This window comes from Heterodontus francisci, chromosome 18, assembly GCF_036365525.1.
Source record: "Heterodontus francisci isolate sHetFra1 chromosome 18, sHetFra1.hap1, whole genome shotgun sequence".
NCBI classification, from domain to species: Eukaryota; Metazoa; Chordata; class Chondrichthyes; order Heterodontiformes; family Heterodontidae; genus Heterodontus; species Heterodontus francisci.
In genome coordinates, this window is record NC_090388.1 from 4,926,641 (window position 1) to 4,949,058 (window position 22,418).

At 46.1% G+C, this 22,418-nt stretch overlaps 1 protein-coding gene across 1 annotated transcript in view; it reads left to right on the forward strand.

Moving 5' to 3' along the window:
* Positions 1-22,418, forward strand: part of pah (phenylalanine hydroxylase) — a 97,057-nt gene that overhangs the window by 13,472 nt on the left and 61,167 nt on the right. The window lies entirely within an intron of this gene.

Consider the following 22,418-nt stretch of genomic DNA (forward strand, 5'->3'; position numbering starts at 1 on the left):
GGGTAGTGTCCTAGGCCCTACCATCTTCAGCTGCTTCAACAGTGACCTTCCCTCTACCATAAGGTCAGAAGTGTTCGCTGATGATTGCACAATGTTCAGCACCATTCACAACTCTTCAGATCATGAAGCAGTCCATGTCCACGTGCAGGAAGACCTGAAAAATATTCAGGCATGGGCTGAAAAGTGGCAGGTGTCTCAGTGTGAAGACAGGACTTCGTCTCCACAAGGACAGTGTGGTGGTCACTTCTACCAATACAGTCATGGTCAGATGCGGCTGTGACAAGTAGATTGGTGAGCATGAGGTCAAGTAGATTTTTCCCTCTTGTTGGTTCCCTCACCACCTGCTGCTGACCCTGTCTAGCAGTTATGTCCTTTAGGACTCATCCAGCTTGGTCAGTAGTGGTGCTATCGAGCCACCCTTGGTGATTGTCATGCTAGGCTCCCACCTGCCAAGAATGAAGCACATTAATTTTGTCATGAACACTGATTTTAAACTGTTACTGGAGTGAAGAAAGGACTTGTTAACCAGATCAGCCGTGGCTGGAAAAGACATTTGCATATTAACAGACAGTGCTTGGAAGGACAAAGGACCATTCCCTGACACATTCAACCCACAATGGACCGTGATCACCAGATATTGCATGTAAGAGGAGCAGTCCAGAGACTGTTAAGGTAATACAATCCAAGATGTGGTCAGACCAGTTAGTCACATGACTAACCTGCTTGGAAACTGGGTTTTTCTGCATTGAACAAACAGTTGAACGGAGAGTGTCTGTTTGCTCCTGGACTGAGATGATCTCTCTTGTCTGCTCCCATCTCTTTCTCACAAGTCTCTGAATCCACTGAAGACACATGAACCCCCAAGAAAAAAGTCTCCTACAGCAAACAAGGTTTAAGAAGAATACTGGACCCCAACGAAAAGCAAGATCTACCTACAATCAAGGAGTCTACAGTGAGCTCGAAGAACTGTAACAGAGACTCTTCAGATATTGTCTCAAACTTTTCCACTTAATTTTTCTTCTGCTCTTTTCTGTCTCTATTTGCATGTTTGTATCGCGTATGCCTACTAGCATGGGTGCGTCATGTATCCGTCGGTGTCAACTGAATTAGAGTTTAAGTTCAAGGTTAACAAATTTCAACTTTTCTTCTTTAAACCTGAGAAAACCTGTTTGTGCTGGTTTCTTTGCCTTATTATTGGAAAGCGGTAAACAAGGATTCACCAAGGGGGAGCTAAAAACAGTGTGTTTAAAATCAAACCCTGTTACAGTAATTCCAGGTGAAGGCTGAGAGGGACCCCTGGACACCTTTCTCACCAGGTTGTAACATGATTGACATTGAAGTCCCCCACCCAGAGTACAATTTGTGCCCTTGCTGCCCTCAGTGCTTCTTCCAATTGGTGTTCAACACGGAGAGGCACTGATTCATCAGCCGAGTTGGGGCAGTAGGTGGTAATCATGTCCTGCTGGTGGGACAGGACATACCCAAGGATGGTGATGGTGGTGTCTGGGACATTATCTGCAAGCTATGATTCCATGAGTATGATTATGTCAGGCTGTGCTGTATGATTCTATGATTCTGTGAAATTTGACATTGAGCTGCATATTAGGACAGGTGCTCAAATGCCTGATCAAAGAGTTATGTTTTAAGGAGTGGCTTAAAGGAGGAGGCCAAGGTAGAGAGCTTTTGGGAGGGAATTCCAGAGCTTAGGGCCCAGGCAGCTGGCGGAATGGCAACTAATGGTGGAGTGATTAAAATTGAACGGGTCAGAATTGGAAGAGTGCAGAGATCTGAGTGTTGTGGCGTTGCAGGAAATTACAGAGATAGAGAGGGGTGAATTTCACATAATTCATATCAGGAATTCTTCAGGTTTGTTCACCAGGATTTTCTGCCCCGAATTCACAAAATCTAGCCCAGTATTTGCTGCTTTCTACTCACCTTGTGTAAAATTGATGGACAGGAGTTGTCTCGTTTGTTGCACGCAAGATCCTGCAGTGCACTAATTTAGTTTAGTTTAGTTTAGAGATACAGCACTGAAACAGGCCCTTCGGCCCACCGAGTCTGTGCCGACCATCAACCACCCATTTATACTAATCCTACACTAATCCCATATTCCTACCACATCCCCACCTGTCCCTATACTTCCCTACCTATACTAGGGGCAATTTATAATGGCCAATTTACCTACCAACCTGCAAGTCTTTTGGCTTGTGGGAGGAAACCGGAGCACCCGGAGAAAACCCACGTGGACACAGGGAGAACTTGCAAACTCCACACAGACAGTACCCAGAATTGAACCCGGGTCGCTGGAGCTGTGAGGCTGCGGTGCTAACCACTGCGCCACTGTGCCGCCCGATAATTGGATGCTGCTTTTGCCTAGACATAAACTGACAGCACTGTAGTAATAATCCATTGGATGTAAAGTGCTTTAGGACCTCATGGATACAGAAAATGCACTACATAACTGCAAGTCCTTTTTTTTTAAAATAGCCTGCGTCACTTTGCCGAGTTCTTCAATGAGCAGCCGCATGAGGAACGTGAGCATGCTGAGAAACTGATGAAATTCCACAATTCAATACAATGGCATACACAACCTGCTTGTCAAGATAATTAACCCATCACTTTAGAAAGATGGACCTGGAAATACAAGCCAGCATCACTTGATGAAAGATACATTATAAATGCATGTTATATAGAATTACGTAGAATGTAAAGTACAGAAACAGGCCATTTGGCCCAAGCCGGTGTTTATGCTGCACACAAGCCTCCTTCCACCCCTCCTCATCTCAGCATATCCTATCGCTTTCTCCCTCACGTGTTTATCTAGCTTCCCCTTAAATGCATCTGTGTTATTCGCCTCAACTACTCCATGTGGTAGCGAGTTCCACATTCTCACCCACTCTCTGATTAAAGTTGTTTCTCCTGAGTTCCCTATTGGATTTATTAGTGACTATCTTATTTTTATGGCCCCTAATTTTGGTCTACCCCACAAGTGGAAACAGTTTCTCCCAATCAAACCCTTTCATAATTTTAAAACCCTGTAACTAGTCACCTCACATCTAGAGAAAGGAAATTCAGCCTGTTTCTTAGAGAGAGAGAGAGATACAGCACCGAAACAGGCCCTTCGGCCCAACGAGTCCACGCCGACCATCAACCACCCATTTATACAAACCCTACATGAATCCCATTTTCCCTCTCACATCCCCACAATTCTCCTCCCACCTACTTACACTAGGGGCAACTTTTACAATGGCCAATTTAACCTATCAACCCACAAGTCTTTGGCATGTGAGAAGAAACTGGAGCACCCAAAGGAAACCTGCACAGTCCCAGGGAGAACATGCAAACTCCGCACAGGCAGTAGCCAGAACCAAACCCAGGTTGCTGGAGCTGTGAGGCTGCAGTGCTAACCACTGCACACTCCATTCTGTTCACTGCCCCACACTTTTCAGTCCTTCCTTTTAGAATTATGTTTATAGGGTACAACATCCTAACTCTGCTCTTCTAACCTTGGAGCTGCTTATTCAAAATACACATTGCGTCATGGGAAAAAGAAACTCACCTGAGAAAACATAACATTTAGTTCCCTTCGACATCATCTGATTGGACGGGCAATTCTTTCATTTTGTGCCAAATGTCACAAAAGGGACAATTGGAATAAACATTTTGAGGAAAAATGTTTTCAAACAACCTATAGGGTTTCTTGTCTAGTTTCCGCCTTTCATCTCCCATTTCACCCGTAAGTAGTCACTTCATAGCCCAGGGACGTTTATGATGCAATTATTTATATAGTAATGGTTTGTTCAGCTTATTTGGCTCAGAAACGTTTTTGATAGATTTCACTGATCTCTACCCCTTTATCCTCCCATTGTACACCCCCTTTTGATCCTTGACACTGGTTTATGAACAGACACCACATGATACAACTGTTTACAAATTATAATGGGCACTAACTGTCAGACATGTCCCTGGTGTCGACTTGTTGACTTCCACCCCATATAAAGCAATTGCATCAACTCGAGCACCTGACTTTCTGTTGTAAGCCATAGCTGGGGCTCTTGACCGTATAAAGGAGGGTTCATAAAATGAGCCCTATGTTAATCTAGCCAGGCTTTAAAACTGATCTCGAACGGAAGGGCTAGTTGTATCAATAATATCATCTGTTAGAGGCACAGCATTCCAGGAAAGCAAACTGGAGTTCAGCTGGTTCTGGAAAGTCCAAAGCAACAAGTTTTGAATTGGACCCAAAGGGGTTGGTTACTGCGTTTGGTGTTAGCACAAAGCAGACAATAATGAATCAGCTGCTTGTAATTTCTATAGTGCCTTTCACAACTTCACGATGTCCCAAAGCATCTCAAAGCCAACAGAGTATTTTTTGAAGTGTATTCACCTGGAGTATTGTGTGCAGCTTTGCTCTCCTTACCTAAGAAAGGACATATTTGCCCTGGAGACAGTGCAATGAAGGTTCACTCGGCTAGTAACAGGGATGAGGGGATTGTCCTATGAGGGGAGATTGAGTAGACTCGGCCTATATTCCCTGGGGTTTAGAAGAATGAGAGGTGATCTCATTGAAACATAAAATTCTTAAGGGGTTTACAGGGTAGATGCTGGGAGGATGTTTCCCCGGCTGGGGAATCTAAAGCATGGAGTCACAATCTCAGAATAAGGGGTCAGCTATTTTGGACTGAGATGAGGAGAAATGTTGTGAATCTTTGAAATGTTCTACCTCAGAGAGCTGTGGATTCTCAGCCATTGAGTATATTCCAGACAGAGGCTGAAAGATTTTGGGGAATTAAAGGACGTGGGGATAGCGGTGTTTCTGCTTTGGTTGTGTCAGGATCACCGACTAACTTCCGTACTCCGCCAATAGGAGCAGGGCAAAGAGGCAGGTCCCCGAGCCTACCTCAGCCGGAACGTGAATTAAACCTATGCTGTTGGCATTGTTCTGAACCGCATGCTAGCCATCTACCCAACTGAGCTAACCGGTTGAGATAGCAGATTAGCCATGATCATGTTAAATGACGGAGCAGGCTCAAGGGCAAATGGCTGACTCCAGCTCCTTACACTGAGGTTCCGATGTAGAAAATATGGCCGCCTGAGAGGGCAGACAGGGCCTCAGTTTGATGTCTCATCCGAAAGACGGCATCTCCGACAGTGCAGCATTCCCTTGGTGCTAGACTGGTTTTGTCAGCCTGGTTTATGTGTGCAAGTCTCTGGAGTGGGATTTAAACACATGACCTTCTGACTCAGAGGCAAAAATACTTAACCACAGCTGACACCACCCTACTTGTTTTCTGCAGTGCAAGTTACAATGACCTGTGTTGTCTCAATACTGAATGGAACACAGACATAAGCAATAAGCTCACCCAGTTAAATAATGCGATTAGCAATGGAAAATTCCACTTATTAGCAGAGCAGAGCAGAGCAGGCGACTACCATTTCAGATAAGCTGAGAAGTAAAATCACTTGTTGTTATGTGAACTTACTGTGGTCGGGTAACACAAAGCGAGTTCATGTCCGTGACCTTTCTATCTTGATTGCAGCATTTGAGAGCAATAAACTAATCACTTCTCTGCCCTCTGTAACTATCATCTCATCCAAATCCAGCACCAACTCCCATTCACCCATCGCTCCCGTGCTTACTGACCTACACTGGCTCCCGTTCTGGCCGCACCTCAATTTTAAAATTCTCATCATTGTTTTCAACTCCTTCCACAGCCTCATCCCTCCCGATCTCTTCTCCAGCCTTACAACCCTCATTGTTCAGTCGTTGAGTGTATTCAAGACAGAGATTGACAGATTTTTGGATACTAAGGAGCCCAAGAGATATGGGATGGTGTGGGCACATGGAATTAACCTTACTGAGTGGTGGAGCAGGCTCGAAGGACTGACTAGCCTATCCCAGTTCCAATTTTTCATCTTCTTATGTTCTATATAAATGGCAGTTGCTGCTGATTAATACTTTTGGCCAGACTTGCTTCTGTTTCGTGTCCTCAACACAGACCCTATCGTGCAGCAGATGCACACGTCGGGAATTAATGGGTTTGCCTGACTCATTTCTGTTAACATTCAACTGATAGTCAACCTCCTTCCTTCTATGTTTCACATTGACATGTTTCAAATAAGTACAAGCTGCCTGATGGTAGAATATATGGACAGACCTTATTGATACCCAGCATAGGTGATCAATTTAAGCTGTGGCTTTCGATTTTTAATTCTATCTTTCAAGCCCTCCGATGAACTGTTGTAAACCATGCTCTTTTATACACCTGATTTTACCTACATCAAAGGCACATGTCTCAGATAAGACCTCAAGATGCATTTTGTTGTGATATTGCTTTAATTGCTTGAATACTAGTTAACATACTGCTGAATATGTAAATAGTTTAATACACATCATCACAGGAAGTGATACAATCCAACATATGATACAGTAGTTGGAGCACTGTTAATTCAGCAGGGAGCACATGTATCTCAGAGCTCTCCTGTAATTCTGCTATTCTGTAATAAAGAACCCTTCATTCAACTTACCAATCATCCTCCTTGTGTTTGGTACGTTTGTGTTGAGAACCCAATAACTTTGGGTGAATAATTTGAAAGCAATCTATTTACATAAGTAGTTGTAGTTGTTTACTTCACAGAATCACATCACAGAATCGTTTAAGTGCAGAAGGAGGCCATTCAGGCCATCATGTCCACATTGGCTCTCTGAAAGAGCAATTCCCTCAGTTCCATTCCCCTGCCTTCTCCCCGTAACCCTGCACATTCTTCCTTTTTATATAACTGTCTAATTCCCTTTTGAATGCTTCAATTGAACCTGCCTCCACCACGTTCTCAGGCAGCGCATTCCAGACCTTAACCACTTGCTGTGTGAAAAAGTTTTTCCTCACGTCACTTTTGCTTCTCTTACCAAATACTTTAAATCTGTGCCCTCTCAGTCTCGATCCTTTCACGAGTGGGAACAGTTTCTCTCCATCTACCCTGTCCAGACCCCTCATGATTTTGAATGCCTCTATCAAATCACCTCTCAGCCTTCTCTTCTCCAAGGAAAACAGTCCTAACTTCTCCAATCTATCATCATAATTGAAATTACTCAGCCATAGAAACCATAGAAAAATTACGGCACAGAAGGAGGCCATTCAGCCTGTCATGTCTCTGCTGGCCGAGAAGGAAAAAAAATAGAAACTAGCCGCCCAATCTAATCCCACCTTCCAGCACATGGTCCATAGGCTTGCAGCACTTCAGGTGCATGTCCAGGCACCTTTTAAAATAATTGAGGGTTTCTGCCTCCACCACCAATCCGGGCAGTAAATTCCAGACACCCAACACCCTCTGGGTGAAAAAGCTTTTCCTCATGTTTCCTCTAATCCTTCTAAAAATCACCTTAAATCTGTGCCCCCTGGTAATTGACCTCTCCGCTAGGGGAAACAGGTCCTTCCTGTCTACTCTATCTAGGCCACTCATAATTTTGTCCACCTCAATTAAGTCACCCCTCAGCCTCCTCTGTTCCAAGGAAAACAACCCTCGCCTATTCACGGAGAAGACTCGGAGGGCAGAGTTCCAGACCGGTAAGTACAAAAAACTTACCTCTGGTTAAAAAAAAACTGAAAAGTGATGTCACAGGAAAGCTGTGACCTGATTGGTTAGTAGGGAATCTGTACTGAATTTGAAAATAAAACATTGATAAAAATTGATTAAAACCCTAATTAACTAATTAATAAGTAGAGTAACTAAACCAGAGGGAGGAGATTACTGTATTTAGTCAGCATTTAATATTTATAGTAGGAATCTAGCACGAGGGACCATATCGTTAATTATAACAATTTAGTAAAGATTTAATAAGTATTTATTTTTATTTATTAAATAGTGCGAGAACTGTCAGTCAGAGGGGTGAAGGGCTTCACCTGTGAGATGTGGGAGGTCTGTGACGCTTCCAGCGTTCCGGGTGACTACATCTGCAGGAAGTGTACCCAGTTGCAGCTCCTCACAGACCGCATGGATCGGTTGGAGCAGCAACTGGATGCACTTAGGAGCATGCAGGTGGCAGAAAGCGTCATAGACAGGAGTTTTAGAGAAGTGGTTACACCCAAGGTGCAGGCAGATAGATGGGTGACCGCTAGAAGGGGCAGGCAGTCAGTGCAGGAATCCCCTGTGGCTATCCCCCTCTCGAACAAGTATACCGTTTTGGATACTGTTAGTGGGGGGGGGGGTGGCCTATCAGGGGAAAACAGCAGCAGCCAGAGCAGTGGCACCACGGCTGGCACTGTTGTTCAGCAGGGAAGGACAAAGCGCAGAAGAGCAATAGTTATAGGGGACTCTATAGTCAGGGACACAGATAGGCGCTTCTGTGGACGTGAAAGAGACTCCAGGATGGTATGTTGCCTCCCTGATGCCAGGGTCAAGGATGTCTCTGAATGGACAGGGGGCATTCTGAAGGGGGAGGGTGAACAGCCAGAGGTTGTGGTACACATCGGTACCAACGACATAGGCAGGAAGAGTGACAAGGTCCTGCAGGGGGAGTTTAGGGAGTTAGGTAGAAAGTTAAAGGACAGGACCTCTGGGGTTGTAATCTCGGGATTACTCCCTGTGCCACGTGCCAGTGAGGCTAGAAATAGGAAGATAGTGCAGCTAAACACGTGGCTGAACAGCTGGTGTAGAAGGGAGGGTTTCAGATATCTGGACCATTGGGATCTCTTCAGGGACAGATGGGACCTGTACAAGAAGGACGGGTTGCATCTAAACTGGAGGGGCACTAATATCCTGGCTGCAAGGTTTGCTAGCGTCACTCGGGAGGGTTTAAACTAGTGTGGCAGGGGGGTGGGAACCAGAGCAGTAGGACAGCTAGTGAAATAAATGAGGGGGAACTAGTAAATAAGGCCAGTAATACTAGGAGGAAGAGGAGGCAGGGAGATGTTGCGGAGCACAGCGGGACTGGTGGTCTGAAGTGCATTTGTTTCAATGCGAGAAGTATAACAGGTAAGGCAGATGAACTTAGAGCTTGGATTAGTACTTGGAAATATGATGTTGTTGCTATTACAGAGAATTGGTTGAGGGAAGGACAGGATTGGCAGCTAAATGTTCCAGGATTTAGAAGCTTCAGGCAGGATAGAGGGGGATGTAAAAGGGGTGGAGGAGTTGCATTACTGGTTAAGGAGAATATCATAGCTGTACTGCGGGAGGACACCTCGGAGGGGTCATGCAACAAGGCAATATCAGTGGAGCTCAGGAATAGGAAAGGTGCAGTCATGATGTTGGGGGGTTTACTACAGGCCTCCCAACAGCCAGCGGGAGGTAGAGGCGCAGATATGTAGACAGATTATGGAAAGATGTAAAGGTAACAGGGTTGTAGTGGTGGGTGATTTTAGCTTTCCCTATATTAACTGGGACTCACTTAGTGCTAGGGGCTTCGATGGGGCAGAATTTGTAAGGAGCATCCAGGAGGGCTTCTTGAAACAATATGTAGATAGTCCAACTAGGGATGGGGCCATTCTGGACCTGGTATTGGGGAATGAGCCTGGCCAGGTGGTCGAAATATCAGTAGGGGTGCATTTCGGGAACAGTGACCATAATTCCATAAGTTTTAAGGTACTTGTGGATAAGGATAAGAGTAGTCCTCGGGTGAAGGTGCTAAATTGGGGGAAGGCAAATTATAACAATATTAGGCAGGAACTGGAGAATTTAGATTGGGGGCGGCTATTTGAGGGTAAATCAACATCTGACATGTGGGAGTCTTTTAAATGTCAAATGATTAGAATCCAGGACCAGCAGGTTCCTGTGAGGAAGAAGGATAAGTTTGGCAAGTTTCGGGAAGCTTGGATAACATGGGATATTGTGAGCCTCGTCAAAAAGAAAAAGGAAGCATTCGTCAGGGCTAGAAGGCTAGGAACAGACGAATCCCTTGAGGAATATAAAGACAGTAGGAAGGAACTTAAGCAAGGAGTCAGGAGGGCTAAAAGGGGTTATGAGAAGTCATTGGCAAACAGGATTAAGGAAGATCCCAAGGCTTTTTATACGTATATAAAGAGCAAGAGCAAGGGAAAGGGTTGGCCCACTCAAGGACAGAGAAGGGAATCTATGTGTGGAGCCAAAGGAAATGGGCAAGGTACTAAATGAGTACTTTGCATCAGTATTCACCAAGGAGAAGGACTTGGTGGATGATGAGCCTAAGGAAGGGAGTGTAGATAGTCTCAGTCATCTCATTATCAAAAAGGAGGTGTTGGGTGTCTTGCAAAGCATTAAGGTAGATAAGTCCCCAGGGCCTGATGGGATCTACCCCAGAATACTGAGGGAGGCAAGGGAAGAAATTGCTGTGACCGTGACAGAAATCTTTGCATCCTCATTGGCTACAGGTGAGGTCCCAGAGGACTGGAGAATAGCCAATGTTGTTCCTTTGTTTAAGAAGGGCAGCAAGGATAATCCAGGAAATTAAGGCCGGTGAGCCTTACGTCAGTGGTAGGGAAATTATTAGAGAGGATTCTTCAGGACAGGATTTACTCCCATTTGGAAACAAATGGACTTATTAGCGAGAGGCAGCATGGTTTTGTGAAGGGGAGGTCGTGTCTCACTAATTTGATTGAGTTTTTTGAGGAAGTGACAAAGATGATTGATGAAGGAAGGGCAGTGGATGTTATCTATATTCTTCTTTTGGGCCTCCTTATCTCGAGAGACAATGGATACGCACCTGGAGGTGGTCAGTGGTTTGTGAAGCAGCGCCTGGAGTGGCTATAAAGGCCAATTCTGGAGTGACAGGCTCTTCCACAGGTGCTGCAGAGAAATTTGTTTGTTGGGGCTGTTGCACAGTTGGCTCTCCCCTTGCGCCTCTGTCTTTTTTCCTGCCAACTACTAAGTCTCTTCGACTCGCCACAATTTAGCCCTGTCTTTATGGCTGCCCGCCAGCTCTGGCGAATGCTGGCAACTGACTCCCACGACTTGTGATCAATGTCACACGATTTCATGTCGCGTTTGCAGACGTCTTTATAACGGAGACATGGACGGCCGGTGGGTCTGATACCAGTGGCGAGCTCGCTGTACAATGTGTCTTTGGGGATCCTGCCATCTTCCATGCGGCTCACATGGCCAAGCCATCTCAAGCGCCGCTGACTCAGTAGTGTGTATAAGCTGGGGATGTTGGCCGCTTCAAGGACTTCTGTGTTGGAGATATAGTCCTGCCACCTGATGCCAAGTATTCTCCGAAGGCAGCGAAGATGGAATGAATTGAGACGTCGCTCTTGGCTGGCATACGTTGTCCAGGCCTCGCTGCCGTAGAGCAAGGTACTGAGGACACAGGCCTGATACACTCGGACTTTTGTGTTCCGTGTCAGTGCGCCATTTTCCCACACTCTCTTGGCCAGTCTGAACATAGCAGTGGAAGCCTTACCCATGCGCTTGTTGATTTCTGCATCTAGAGACAGGTTACTGGTGATAGTTGAGCCTAGGTAGGTGAACTCTTGAACCTCTTCCAGAGCGTGGTCGCCAATATTGATGGATGGAGCATTTCTGACATCCTGCCCCATGATGTTCGTTTTCTTGAGGCTGATGGTTAGGCCAAATTCATTGCAGGCAGACGCAAACCTGTCGATGAGACTCTGCAGGCATTCTTCAGTGTGAGATGTTAAAGCAGCATCGTCAGCAAAGAGGAGTTCTCTGATGAGGACTTTCCGTACTTTGGACTTCGCTCTTAGACGGGCAAGGTTGAACAACCTGCCCCCTGATCTTGTGTGGAGGAAAATTCCTTCTTCAGAGGATTTGAACGCATGTGAAAGCAGCAGGGAGAAGAAAATCCCAAAAAGTGTGGGTGCGAGAACACAGCCCTGTTTCACACCACTCAGGATAGGAAAGGGCTCTGATGAGGAGCCACCATGTTGAATTGTGCCTTTCATATTGTCATGGAATGAGGTGATGATACTTAGTAGCTTTGGTGGACATCCGATCTTTTCTAGTAGTCTGAAGAGACCACGTCTGCTGACGAGGTCAAAGGCTTTGGTGAGATCAATGAAAGCAATGTAGAGGGGCATCTGTTGTTCACGGCATTTCTCCTGTATCTGACGAAGGGAGAACAGCATGTCAATAGTCGATCTCTCTGCACGAAAGCCACACTGTGCCTCAGGGTAGACGCGCTCGGCCAGCTTCTGGAGCCTGTTCAGAGCGACTCGAGCAAAGACTTTCCCCACTATGCTGAGCAGGGAGATTCCACGGTAGTTGTTGCAGTCACCGCGGTCACCTTTGTTTTTATAGAGGGTGATGATGTTGGCATCGCGCATGTCCTGGGGTACTGCTCCCTCGTCCCAGCACAGGCATAGCAGTTCATGTAGTGCTGAGAGTATAGCAGGCTTGGCACTCTTGATTATTTCAGGGGTAATGCTGTCCTTCCCAGGGGCTTTTCCGCTGGCTAGGGAATCAATGGCATCACTGAGTTCCGATTTGGTTGGCTGTATGTCCAGCTCATCCATGACTGGTAGAGGCTGGGCTGCATTGAGGGCAGTCTCAGTGACAGCATTCTCCCTGGAGTACAGTTCTAGGTAGTGCTCAACCCAGCGGTCCATCTGTTTGCGTTGGTCAGTGATTATGTCCCCCGATTTAGATTTGAGGGGGGTGATCTTCTTGATGGTTGGCCCAAGAGCTCTCTTCATGCCATCATACATTCCTCTGATGTTTCCGGTGTCTGAGGCCAGCTGAATATGGCTGCATAGGTGTTGCCAGTAGTCGTTTGCGCAACGCCTAGCTGTTCTTTGTGCAGTACTTCTGGCTGCTTTAAGTGCTGCGGATGTTAAATCGCTGGGGGCTTTCTTGTAGTTCAAAAGTGCAATGCGCTTAGCGGCTATGACAGGTTCCAGCTCTTCATTATGAGATTGAAACCAGTCTGCATTTCTCTTCGCACTTTTGCCGTAGGTGGTCAAAGCTGACTCATAGATGGCGTCTCTGATGTGGGCCCACTTGGTCTCAGCATCCCCTGTGGGAGTGTTTTGAAGGGCTGTTACAAGTGAATTTAGAAATTTTTGTAACAGCTGTGGGTGAGAAATTCTGCTCGTGTTGATGCGCGGGTGGCCCTTCTGCTTGGAATGATGCAACTTCTTTGGTCTGAGTCTAACCTTGCTGCACACCAGGGAGTGGTCGGTGTCGCAGTCCGCACTGTGGAAGCTGCGTGTGATTTGAACACTGTTTAAGGCGGCTCGCCTTGTGACAATGAGGTCTAGCTGGTGCCAACGACGTGATCTTGGGTGCCTCCATGAAACCTGGTGACAGGGTTTAGTGTGAAAGAACGAGTTGGTGATGCAGAGGTTATGATAGGTACACAACTCAAGCAGTCTCTGCCCGTTCTCATTCATCCTTCCAACGCCATAGCGCCCAAGGCAGGAGGGCCATGAGTCATGGTCGGCCCCAACCCTGGCATTAAAGTCCCCCAGCAGGAATAGGTGTTCGGTGTTGGGGATGCTGCTAATGATGTTATGGAGTTGTTCATAGAACTGGTCTTTAGCTTCAGGTGCGGAACAGAGTGTTGGAGCATAGATGCTGAGTAGGTGTACTGGACCAGAGGTGGTGAGCAGTCGGATGGACAGTATGCGTTCCGAGCCATTTGAGGGAGGCTCTATCATGCTGAGCAAGGAGTTTCTGATGGCGAAGCCCACTCCATGCTGTCTTGGTTCTTCAGGATCCCTGCCCTGCCAGAAGAAGGTGTAGTCTTGCTCTGCTAGAGAGCCACTCGCGGGGAGGCGAGTCTCCTGAAGTGCTGCAATGTCCACATTGAGTCTACTGAGCTCGTTGTTAATGATGGCGGTCTTCCGAGAATCGTTGATTTGTGTAAGGTCTTCCGACAGGCCAGGACACATAGTTCTGACGTTCCAGCTTGCAAAGCGAAGGGCTGGTACCTTCTTTCCTTTTTTCATGTTGTTTGGTGCGGTGTATCAGTCCACCTTTCGGGCAATGACCCTGAGCTCCAAGCACCCATTGAAGCAGGCAGACTGTGGCGGGACAGAACCTTATTGACCGGGGGCTGCCCGGTTTGAGGCGGGCGGTAGCTGTCCAGTGAGGTGCAATGACCTCTCCCACCGACAAAGGCAACCCGTGGCGCCCAGTTTCTACGCCAATTTATCTGGACTTATAACCCGTAACTGCTGCCTTCCGTGTTGTTTCAGTCGCTGTGAGGCAACTATGGAGTGACCTCTCCATGGCGCATGCCTGGGCAAATTTATGGAGGTTGAGAGTTGCCCAGTCGTCAAAACCCCCCTCTCGGCCTTTCTGGTGGGGTCCAAAGGAGTGCAGGACACGACGTTTGGCACCAGTATGGCTGCAGGAACTGCCGGAAACATGCCAAAGGTGACACATGACCGCCTACGGGGTTCCGCTCCGGATTTTCTGTTAGGGTTTACTCCCTTAGCCTTGGTCTCTCCCGAGACGCCCACAAGGCAGTGGGGTTGTTGGGGCCCCTACACAGGTGTAGGATGGTGCCGGTGGGAGGAGGGGATGCAAGGGGGAGGGGTAGAGGGAGGGGGTGGGGGGGGGGGGTGCAGGGGAAGGGGGTGCGGGGTGAAGATGGTGCGGGGGGGGCGGGCTGGGACGGGGTTGTGAGGGGGTGAGCTGAGAGGGTGGAGCAGGGAAGGGGACGGGGGTGGGGGGGGGTGGAAGGGGGGTAAAGGGGGGGGGAGGGGGGGTGGAATCTGGTGCAGGTAATAAGCCATTTCCTCAGTGCCCACCATCGACGTCCGGAAAGCTCATCCACGTCCTTCGGGAGGTGAAGCATCATTTGGCAGACTTAGAGGTGATTACATTTGCTAAGGGTTTTTTTTTTTGCAGTGGTTTAAATAAAGGCATGCAGCATTGCCGACAGTGCGCTGCAGATGCTCTCCGAGCCATCTCCCGCGGGCGCTTTGAAGTTGCGGCCGGGGGGGCCGTTCGTGGATGTTTTGGGTGTTCGGGGCACCTTTTCACAGGACTTCTCTCGGGTCCCGCAGCTCCTTCTTCACCTCAATGGACTTACCGCACGCCGTGGCTGCAGACACTCTGGACTGTGAAGACAGCAGGATCGGAGATTAAAGTATCGGCAGCTGTTCTCGTCAGTTTCATCCGGATCAATTTCATTGAGAAAACAAAGAGCAGGTGTGGCTGGGGGAGGGCAGTGGGCCCAGGTAACATACACTAAACTAACTGTTAACTTTTAGATAGGGCTAAAATGAACTGATTTAAAGAGCCAGGGGAATTTAAACAGTTTAAGAGGGCAGATTGGGGGAGAAAACGTTAGGGATGGGAGCAGATGGCCATGGATAGAGTTGAACAGCAAGGGAGCTTCCTAGGGAGCTTCCAGCCCAGGAGCCATCTTGACTTCAGCAAAGCCTTTGACAAGGTCCCGCATGGCAGGCTGGTGCACAAGGTGAAGTCACACGGGATCAGAGGTGAGCTGGCAAGATGGATACAGAACTGGCTCGGTCATAGAAGACAGAGGGTAGCAGTGGAAGGGTGCTTTTCTGAATGGAGGGATGTGACTCGTGGTGTTCCGCAGGGATCAGTGCTGGGACCTTTGCTGTTTGTAGTATATATAAATAATTTGGAGGAAATTGTAGCTGGCCTGATTAGTACGTTTGCGGAAGACACAAAGGTTGGTGGAGTTGCGGATAGTGATGAGGATTGTCAGAGGATACAGCAGGATATAGATCGGTTGGAGACTTGGGCGGAGAAATGGCAGATGGAGTTTAATCCGGACAAATGTGAGGTAATGCATTTTGGAAGGTCAAATGCAGGTGGGAAGTATACAGTAAATGGCAGAACTCTTAGGAGTATTGACAGGCAGAGAGATCTGGGCGTACAGGTCCACAGGTCACTGAAAGTGGCAACGCAGGTGGATAAGGTAGTCAAGAAGGCACACGGCATCCTTGCCTTCATCGGTCGGGGCATAGAGTATAAAAATAGGCAAGTCATGCTGCAGCTGTACAGAACTTTAGTTAGGTCACACTTAGAATATTGTGTGCAATTCTGGTTGCCACACTACCAGAAGGATGTGGAGGCTTTGGAGAGGGTACAGAAGAGGTTTACCAGAATGTTGCCTGGTCCAGAGGGCAATAGCTATGAGGAGAGGTTGGATAGACTCGGATTGTTTTCACTGGAATGACGGAGATGGAGGGGCGACATGATAGAGGTTTACAAAGTTATGAGCGGCATGTACAGAGTGGATAGTCAGAAGCTTTTTCCCAGGGTGGAAGAGTCAGTTACTAGGGGACATAGGTTTAAGGTGAGAGGGGCAAAGTTTAGAGGGGATGTGCGAGGCAAGTTCTTTACACAGAGGGTGGTAAGTGCCTGGAACTTGTTGCCGGGGGTGGTGGTGGAAGCAGGTACCATAGAGACGTTTAAGAGGCATCTTGATAAATACATGAATAGGATGGGAATAGAGGGATACGGACCCCAGAAGTGTAGAAGGTTTTAGTTTAGGCAGGCATCAAGATCGGCGCAGGCTTCGAGGGCCGAATGGCCTGTTCCTGTGCTGTACTGTTCTTTGTTCTTTGTTCTATCCAATCTTTCTTCATTGCTGCAACTTTCAAGCCCTGGCAACATTCTTGTAAATCTCCTCTGTACTCTCTCCAGAGCAATTATGTCCTTTCTGTAATGTAGTGACCAGAACTGTACGCAATACTCCAACTGTGGCCAAACCAGTGTTTTTATACAGTTCCAGCATTACATCCCTGCTTTTGAATTCTATACCTTGGAAAGCATTCCATATGCCTCCTTCACCACTCTACCTTTCCTGCCACTTTCAGAGACCTGTGGACATGCACTCCAAGATCTCTCACTTTTTCTACCCCTCTCAATATCCTCCCATTTATTGTGTATCCCTCGTTTTATTTGCCGTCCCCAAATGCATTGCCTCACACTTCTCCAGATTGAATTGCATTTGCCACTTTGCCGCCCACTAAACCAAACCATTGATATCATTCTGGAGTCTACAGCTATCCTCTTCACAATCAACTCCACGACCAATTTTTGTGTCATCAACAAATTTCCCAACCATGCCTCTCACATTTAAGTCCAAATCATTAATATGTACCACAAACAGTAAGGGACCCAACACTGAGCCCTGTGGAACACCACTGGAAACAGCTTTCCATTCACAAAAACATCAGTCAACTACTACCCTTTGTTTCCTGTCACTGAGCCAATTCTGGATCCAACCTGCCGCATTGCCCTGTATCCCATGGGCTTTCATTTTACTGACCAGTTTGCCATGTGGGACCTTGTCAAATGCCTTACTAAAATCCATGTAGACCACATCCACTGCACTACCCTCATCAATCATTCTTGTTACTTCCTCACAAAACTCAATTAAGTTAGTAAGACATGACCTTCCCTGAACAAATCCATGCTGACTATCCCTGATTAATCCATGCCTTTCTAAGTGGCCTTTTATCCTGTCCCTCAGAATAGATTCTAACAATTTACCCACCACTGAGGTCAGACTGACTGGCCTATAATTATTTGACCTATCCCTCACACCCTTTTTAAACAATGGTACAATATTCGCAGACCTCCAATCAGCTGGTACCTCCCCTGTATCTAGTGAGGATTTGAAGATGATCCTCAGTGCATCCACTATTTCCTCCTTGGCTTCGTTTAACAATCTGGGATACAATCCATCCAGCCCTGGCGATTTATCCACTTTCAAGGATGTCAGACCCTTTAGTACTTCCTCTCTCATTATGCTTATCATATCTAATATTTCACACGCCTTCTCTCCTACTACAATGTCTGCATCAAACCTCTTCTTTGTGAAGACAGAGACAAAAAACTCATTAAGAACCCTGCCCACATCTTCTGCATTCACGCATAGGCTCCCTTGTACATCTCTGATAGGCCCTACCCTTTCCTTAGCTATCCTCTTGCTCTGAACGTACTGATAAAATACCTTTGGGTTTTCCTTGATTTTAACCTGCCAATAATTTTTTCCATTTCCCTGGAACCATTCTCGTGAGTCCTTTCTGTACTCTCTTCAATGCCATCAGTGCCCAGAATTGGATGCTATACTCCAGCTGAGGCCAAACTAGTGTCTTTTACAAGTTCAACATAACTTCCTTGTTCTTGCACTCTATGCCTCTATTAATAAAGCCCAGGATACTGTATGCTTTATTAACTGCACTCTCAACCTGTCCTGCCACCTTTAATGACTTGTGCACATATACACCTAGGTACCTCTGCTCCTGCACCTCCTTTAGAATTGTACCCTTTATTTTATATTGTCTCTCCATGTTCTTCCTACCAAAATGAATCACTTCACATTTCTCTGCATTGAACTTCATCTGCCACCTGTCTGCTCATTCCACCAACTTGTCGATGTCCTTTTGAAGTTCTACACTATCCTCCTCACAGTTCGCAATGCTTCCAAGTTTTGTATCATCTGCAAACTTTGAAATTGTGCCCTGTACACCAAGGTCTAGGTCATTAATATATATCAGGATAAGCAAGGGTCCCAACACTGACCCCTGGGGAACTCCACTGCAAACCTTCCTCCAGCCCGAAAAACATCCATTAACCACTACCCTTTGTCTCCTGTCACTCAGCCAATTTCATATCCATGTTGCTACTGTCCCTCTTATTCCATGAGCTACAAGTTTTCTCACAAGTCTGTTGTGTGACACTGTATCAAACGCCTTTTGAAAGTCCTTGTACACCACATCAACAGCATTGCCCTCATCAACCCTCTCTGTTACCTCTTCAAAAAACTCCAGCAAGTTAGTTAAACATGATTTTCCCTTAAGAAATCCATGCTGGCTTTCCTTAATTAACTCGCATTTGTCCATGTGACTATTTCTGTCCTGAATTATTTTTTCTAGAAGTTTCCCACCACTGCAGTTAAACTGACTGGCCTGTAATTGCTGGGCTTATCTTTACAGCCTTTTTTGAACAAGGGTGTAACGTTTGCCATTCTCCAGTCCTCTGGCACTCCTGAATCTAAGGAAGACTGAAAAATTATGACCAGTGCTTCCACGATTTCCACCCTTACTTCTCTCAATATCCTTGGATATATCTCATCCAGTCCTGGTGCTTTATCCACTTTAAATACAGACAGCCTATCTAAGACATCCTTTTTTATCAATTTTAAAGTCTTCTAGTGTATTAATTACCTCCTCTTTCACCATTGCCTGGGTTGCATCTTCTTCCTTGTTAAAGACAAATGCAGAGCATTCATTTACTACCTCAGCTATGCCCTCTGCCTCCATGTGTGAATCCCCTTCCTGTCTCTAATTGGCCCCACTCCTCCTTTTACCACCCTTTTACTATTTATTTTCCTATAGAAAGCTTTGGGATTTCCTTTAATGCTAGCTGCCAGTCTCTTCTCATGCTCTCTCTTTGCTTCTCTTATTTGCTTTTTCACTTCCTCTCTGGACCTTTTATATTCATCCTGGTTCTCAATAGTATTTTCTACCTGGCATCTGTCATAAGCACACTTTTTCTTCTTTATCTTAATCTCTACCTCTTTTCTCATCCAGGGAGCTCTGGATTTGTTTGCTCTCCTTTTCTCCTTTGAGGGAACATACCTTGACTGTGCCCAAACTATCTCTTCTTTGAAGGTAGCCCATTGTTCATCTGTCTGTTTTCCTGCCTGCTTTTGACTCCAATTTATTCGCCCCAGCTCCATTCTTACTCCACTGAAGTTGGCCTTCCCCCAGTTAATTATTCTTACCCTGGATTTCTCTTTGTCCTTTTCCATAGTCAGCCTAAACCTTATGATACAATGATCACTGTCCCCTAAATGCTCTCCTACTGATACTTGATCCACTTGGTCCACCTCATTCCCAAGAACCAGGTCTAGCAGTGCCGCAGTGGTTAGCACCGCAGCCTCACAGCTCCAGCGACCCGGGTTCAATTCTGGGTACTGCCTGTGTGGAATTTGCAAGTTCTCCCTGTGTCTGCGTGGGTTTTCTCCGGGTGCTCCGGTTTCCTCCCACAAGCCAAAAGACTTGCAGGTTGGTAGGTAAATTGGCCATTATAAATTGCCCCTAGTATAGGTAGGTGGTAGGGAAATATAGGGACAGGTGGGGATGTTTGGTAGGAATATGGGATTAGTGTAGGATTAGTATAAATGGGTGGTTGACGGTCGGCACAGACTCGGTGGGCCGAAGGGCCTGTTTCAGTGCTGTATCTCTAAATCTAAATCTAAATCTAAATCCTTTCTCATTGGACTAGCAACATACTGTTGTAGAAAATTTTCCTGAACACACTCTAGGAACTCTTGCCCCTCACTGCCCTTTACACTATTATCCCAATCTATGTTTGTATAATTAATGTCCTCCATTATAACTACCCTATAATTTTTGCACCTCTCTGTAATTTTCTTGCAAATTTGTTCCTCCACGTCCTTCCCATTAATTGGTGGCCTAAAGACAACACCAAGCAATTAACTGCACCTTTTTTGTTCCTTAGCTCTAGCCAAATTGATTCTGTCCTCAGCCCCTCTGGGACATCCTTTTTCTCCAGCACTGCAATGCTCTCCTTAATCAATACCGCCACCCCTCCCCCTTTTTTCCTTTCCTATCTTTCCTGAACACCTTGTGTCTAGGAATATTTAACACCCAATCCTGCACTTCTTTGAGCCAGGTCTCTGTTATAGCCACAACATCATAATTCCACATGGCAATTTGCGCCTGTACCTCACCAGTCTTATTAACCACACTCTGTGCATTCACATACATGCACTTTAACCCTGGTTCAGACTTTATTACTTTCTCCCTTACCTGACCCCACCTAATAACATACTATTCCCTACTCACGAATGCTTCAAAGATCTTCAAAAATATCTTCAAAAATCTTCAAAGATACTTTCTCAAATAAGGCTTCTTGACTTAACTGTTCTCAAATCCTTTGAAGAGTAGGCTTTATTAGTCATTACCTTTTCATACTTTAGTGAATAGTGCCCTCTACCCATGTTTATTTCACTCGATGTCATTCCAATCATTTATTTCCTTGAACAGCATTTCTTGTAGATATTACTCAGGCATTTGGGACAGAAGACAAGCCATAAATTCATCTCCTGGCACTTTGAAGCCATCCTCTTTTGGAAAGCCTGTCTTTCCAAGATACAAGGAAGTTCGGTGATTAAACTGTAACTCTCTGAGATGTCCAACATACAACTGTCCAGGTTGCTCAACAGTGTCATCCTATGATTTTCTACCCCCTTCAAAGTAACAGACAGGAAATGGGGGTGGTGGGGAGCAGGTGCCCAGAAGAGCAATTGACGTGACCTGTGACAGGTGACTGTCTGGGCCACAGGGGAGATTCACCTGGCAGGAGGCCTTGGGGACTGAGGGACCTGAGTGCCCTATCACTGCCCCTGTGCAGCAGGAACACTGATGCCATGTGCCCTGACTCATCAATGTGTGAGGGGATGAGGGGCTTGCTCTGAAACTATTTGCCCTATAATGGCGCCAGTATTTCTCCTCCTCACAGGAGCTGCAACCAAATAAACATCTTAATATCTACTTTAAAAAGTGAACTATTTTCCAGGTGCAGCACCCACTTCTTCAGTAATTTTATAATCAATTTGTACTTTTTAAATAACTCAAAGTTTAGGTGCTACCCAAGTTCAAATGTGTCTCTGGACAGAGGGAGCATTGAACATTCCAGTGAGATCGTGCCTCATCTAATCTTCAATGGCGATTGTTTCTGCCTCAACCACTAACCCTGGCAGTGAATCCCACAGTCTCACAACTCACTGTGAGAAGAAGTTTCTCCTCCTTTCAGATCTAATTCTCCTGCATTTAATCTTCCATCTCTGAACCCCTTGATCTTGACCCTTCAACGACTGGAAACAGTCTGCTTCTAATTACCTTGTCACATCCTACCATAATTTTATAACACTTTTATCATATCGCCCATTGTTTCAATGAATAAAGCCCACATTTTTCAAGTCTTTCTTTATGTTTGTATTTCCTTATCCAGGCAACATCTGAGTGAATCTGCACTGAATCCTTTGTGAAGCTTCAATATCCTATAGTATGAAGCTCAATACTGCACATGGTACACTGACTGACGTCTTTATAAGATAGTTATAGGCTATATACATTCCTCTACCAATATTCTGCCTGAGGACCATATTGCAATGAGTTCTGGGATGGCCTCCCAACCCAGGTATCCTCTTCGAGCTCTGTGTTCCCTTCTGTTTCCGATCTTCGTCATATCCCCTGTTTTCACCTGAGGAGCCCACAGCCGTCTCAAAGCCCAAACCGCATAAGAATAATGTGCATGGTACGCTAAACATTCAGGTATGAAGCTGGCCAATCAGAATTTCTACCTTTCTGTATTCTTGAGTTCAAATTGCACCAGGGCAAGTTGCAGCACGGAATCGGGTAAATGTGCATGCTGACAGAAGTGATCATCAAAGCTGTTGTTTTTAATCCATTCCTGAAATGTGGGCATCGCTGGCAAGGCCAGCATTTATTGCCCAT